We start from the raw sequence: 4,909 nt of genomic DNA, 5'->3' as shown, positions 1-4,909 counted from the left end.
TCTGATATGAATATTACGTGGCGCGACAATGTATTTTCGAAAAACCAAAATTTTCAAAGTTTAGTTTTTCAGTTTTTCGGCTATAATACTGAGCCGTGTGTATGTCCCTAACAACACACAACATTCCAGGAATGTACTACCAAAGTTCTATCAATATTTGAATGTCCTGGACATTTAGGGAACATTCGGTGAACATCTGTTTAAATTATTCCTGGAATGTTACCATAAGACATTCTGTGAACATACTACCAATGTTCCTATATTTTAAGTTGCGAAATAATACATACGTGTAAGAGATACAACATTACTTATAACATACCAGACAAACTAAGTGACATTTTAGGCCTACAGTGCAATAATATGTCAAATTTAAAGAGTTTCCCAAGATTATAAACATACAAATGTAATAAAAATTATTGTTCGCGAATATTCAATTTGGAATGCGATTTTGTTAATAAAAAAAATACTTATAACTTATGCAAAACCCAAGAGAGGCATTTATATTTATTTCTTTTGCGTTCATTTTCAAATTCGCCGTGCATATATTTTTGTGCATGGCGCTTGAGAGGGCATCACGTGACTAAAAACGACCAACCAACGACCTCGCTTCGGCCATCTTGGCATCTTCATCTTGGCGACCTTGCCTTGCCGTGGATTGTTTTTAGTTGTTTGTATTATTTGTGCTTTTTAAGAATATTTTTTTAATTCGGATACTTTTATAATAGCTTTAATAGTATTATTAACATAGTGCATAAAATGGTGTCCTGTTTTTAACGCAGTTGGAGTAGCAGAAACAAATGTAGATAAAAAAATCTGCAGGAATAACGTTTCAATTATGACAGAAGCTCAAAACAAATGACTGAATGAAAAGCCCTATTAAAAGGTTAGTATGCAAATATGTAAACGAAAGCATGCCCTGTATTTCAGAAAATAAATTAATACTATTAATACCCTAATAATACTATTCATAAAAAATCTTTTAAGTAACGTAGATATAACAAAGTGAATAAAAGGCATAAATCAGAAGAATTATTATTTTATTTTATAAGTTAATAATTGGTCATATCCATTTATTATTTTAATAATAATTGTGAATAAGCCACAAACTTCGCTTATTCCTAACTAAAATAGTAAATAGAGATAGGTAATAACAAAAGGATTTGTAAAACTAAAATAATTCTTTTTGCGTTTTTGCTAGTGTATGCCTTTATAAATAGGATGGTATATAGACCACACACTATAATATGCAGTACCAACTAATGAATACACAGAATATTATAGTCGATTTGCTAAACTCAGTCTCAGTACTAATTACTGTAATTTTGGCAAAATTGGCCAAAAACAAAAAAAATTGTTGTGTCTGAGTTTGGGGAACCGACTATACTAATAAACAATTTCTAAGCTGTTTTATAATAATTTTGTGAGTTCATTAATCATATTTTTTATTTAAAACTAAAATTTGTTAATAATGCTTAGTAATGCATATATTTTGTATTTTTAGCTTTCCAGAAGATCCTGCGAAGAAGACATGAAGTATAGATCAGATTTGTTAATAGAGGAGTATGTTCAAAACACTTTTTAGAAAAAGATATTGACAGAACTTCACTTTCATCTGTTCGTTTGAGAGACTGTGCTGTTCCAATAGCTTATGTCACACAGGTATATGCATAACCTAATTAATAATACAGTCCGTACAATATAGATACTGTTGTAATTCATTATCTACATCAGAGATCTAAGTTGACATTGTTGCCCAACTACAAAAAATTTTTGAATTCATTTTAAGTCAAATATATCACATAATTATTGCGAAGTAGATTATACAACAAAACAGATTAATATTCAATGTAAATAAATAAAAACATCAGAAATCGAAAACAAGAATTAAGGTATAATCTTATGTTACAGTTATTAAGGTACCAAGGGTATTATAGGGATATATGTTGACCGAAAGCGTTATTATTATAATACCTGTGGTGCCTTCAACGTTTAATGCCCGACTAAATTATTCTTTATATGCGAAAAATTTGAATGAATTTTGAATTGATTAGTTTTTAAATAAGTACATTTACCAGTAACAGTAGTAACGTAATTGTGGTAACCATAGTTTTACTTAGGTTGATATTTGTCAACTTGACAGTATCTAAGTCGTTATTTAAATTTAATGCCCAAGGGCGTTATATCGTACTTAACAGACTTCGAAATGTCATTATTTGTCAAATAATGTACCAGTAGGACATTAAAGTAAATAATAAAAACAATAAATATAATGAATACTAAATACTTATTTGTTTGTGAAAAATCTATTTCTTTGTGGCTTTTTTGTAATTAATTATTCTAATGGGGAAATAAGCCACAATTTACTTGAAAAAATAATTTTATTAAGGTTTCTACTTCCACATCGGATGTCGTTGTCAAAATACAAAATGTTCATTATTATTATTTTATTTATTAAATATTATTTATTATTTATTTAAATATTATTTAATATTTATTTTTTTATTATTATTATTTATGCATATTATTACCTGTAAATAATATTTCTTCTGATTGTTAATTGTAAAGGATAGAAAAATTACCTTTTATTTTATTTTCTTTTAGAATCAGCTGAGAGAAGTGGTCTACAAAAAACCAGAAAGGAAACGGAATATGTGGCTACGAAAAGCAAAAGAAAGGTTTACAAAGCAAATGTGACACATTTTTTTATAATATTTAGGAATGTCAGCAAATTACATTAAAAAATGTATATAAAGATTTTTTGCAATAAAAATGTTTATATTTATCAAGGATGTATTATTTGGTATGGCCATATATCGTCAGTGATGTGACAGTACCTCCTATCTGTTTTTTTCAAGAGATTTGTAAGATAGAGTAAAAACTTGTTTCGGCCACCTCCTGTTTTCATATATTTTTTGACTTGTTTTGCAGTAAATTCAACTATCTATTTACTACAAAAAAAGTCAGAATACGTACGAAACCAGAAAGTGACCTTAAAAAATGTTTTTCGTCTCCTGCAAACCTCATGAAAAAACATATAGGAGGTATTGTCACATTACTGACGATATATTTCAGTGAATGTCTAAAAAATATACTGTGAATGTTCAAAGAACGTTCGTAGACATTCATGGAATGTTCTAACAAGACATTCAGTCTAAAAATATACTGTGAATGTCCAAAGAGCATTCATGGAATGTTCCAACAAGACATTCAGTCTAAAAAATAGACTGTGAATGTCCAAAGAACATTCGTAGACATTCATGGAATGTTCCAACAGAACATTCTAAGAATATTTAAAATGCTGACACAGCACTTTCCTGGTACTTTCCAGGGACATTCGTGTGCATTTGGGGACATTCCAGGAATGTTTTCAATGTCCTGTGTGTACATTCTAGGAACATTCATGGAATGTTTTGTGTTATTAGGGGTCTGATCCTGACGGCTCACAGACCATTTGAAATCTGAAATCAACACTATTGATTGGGTGTATTTGCGGTTCTCCTGTATATTCTTGAACTGAAGATATATGTAGCCCCAAAAATATACCGTTTTGTACCTACCAAGTCCTATAACTGGCTTATGGCTGGTCAAAAATCACAAACTACACCGGTTCCGAATCGGCCCTAACTCCCTCTTCAAACACAGAAAAAAAAATTCAGATCGGTTTAACTTATCCACACACATACATACATACATACATAGATACATACAATATAAGTGTATACACTTGTATACACTTATACACATATACACTTGTACATATCCACAAACATTTTCCCTTTTTTAATTAGAAATTGAGTCATATTTATTTCTGAGCTCGGTAACTTTTGAACTGTCAGCAGAAAGATAAAAGAATCCAAAGAGAAATGGTTACAAGAAAAATGTCAAGAGATAGAAGAGCTAGAACGAAGACACGATAGTTTTAACATGCATAAAAAAATTAAGGAGTTTTCTTATACTTACAAGAAAAAACAGTTTGGTAAGTTAATAGACGAGAACAACAAACTTATTGTAGATAAAGAAGAACAGTTACAGACTTGGGCAATTTACATAAAAGATTTGTTTACGGATTATCGTCATATTTCTACGAACTCTCTTGATCTGAATGGACCAAAAATATTGAAAAGTGAGGTGATAAAAGCTATAGATCAAACGAAAGATGGGAAAGCAACAGGATGCGATGAAATACCAGTCGAATTTTTAAAAGTTTTTAACGAGAACAACATGAATGTAGTATTGAAACTGTTCAATAAGATATACGATACTGGTCAAATTCCATCGGACTGGCTGAAATCTACATTTGTGCCCCTTCCCAAGAAATCCAATTCTAAGACGTGTAGCGAATATCGCCTTATAAGTTTAATGAGTCATACCCTTAAAGTATTCTTGCGTATTATCCATTCCAGAATACGAGCAAAAGTAGAACACAGCATAAGTAAAACACAGTTCGGTTTTAGATGCGGTTTTGGAACTCGAGAGCCCCTATTTGCAATACAAGTCTTGATTCAAAAATGCCTGGATCAACAGAAAGATGTTTACGCCTGTTTTATCGACTATGAGAAAGCATTTGATACTATCAAACATGACAAACTCATAGAACTATTACATCTTTCAGGACTTGACACTAAGGATATCCAGATTATAAAAAATCTATATTGGAATCAAACAGCCCACATAAAGAATGGACATATGGTGAGTGAAAACATAACCATTTCTAGAGGGGTTAGACAGGGCTGTATTCTTTCGCCACTGCTTTTCAACGTGTACACGGAACAAATATTTCTAGAGGCACTAGAAGAGTACAATGAGGGCATCAAGATTAATGGCGTACCAATAAGTAATTTTCGATATGCAGATGATACTGTTATACTAGCCGATAACATCGAAGATTTACAGATGATGCTAAATAGAG

General features: G+C 30.9%; 1 long non-coding RNA gene across 1 annotated transcript; it reads left to right on the top strand.

The window, feature by feature from the left end:
* The first annotated feature begins 430 nt into the window (after positions 1-430).
* On the top strand, positions 431-2,782 carry LOC126883228 (uncharacterized). Its single transcript, XR_007697579.1, has 3 exons — positions 431-883; positions 1,502-1,659; positions 2,602-2,782. It is a non-coding gene; the product is annotated as an uncharacterized LOC126883228 (long non-coding RNA).
* Positions 2,783-4,909: the final 2,127 nt, after the last annotated feature.

Source organism: Diabrotica virgifera, chromosome 4 (assembly GCF_917563875.1).
Source record: "Diabrotica virgifera virgifera chromosome 4, PGI_DIABVI_V3a".
Taxonomy (NCBI): Eukaryota; Metazoa; Arthropoda; class Insecta; order Coleoptera; family Chrysomelidae; genus Diabrotica; species Diabrotica virgifera.
This window is presented reverse-complemented; position numbering and strand designations above follow the sequence as displayed.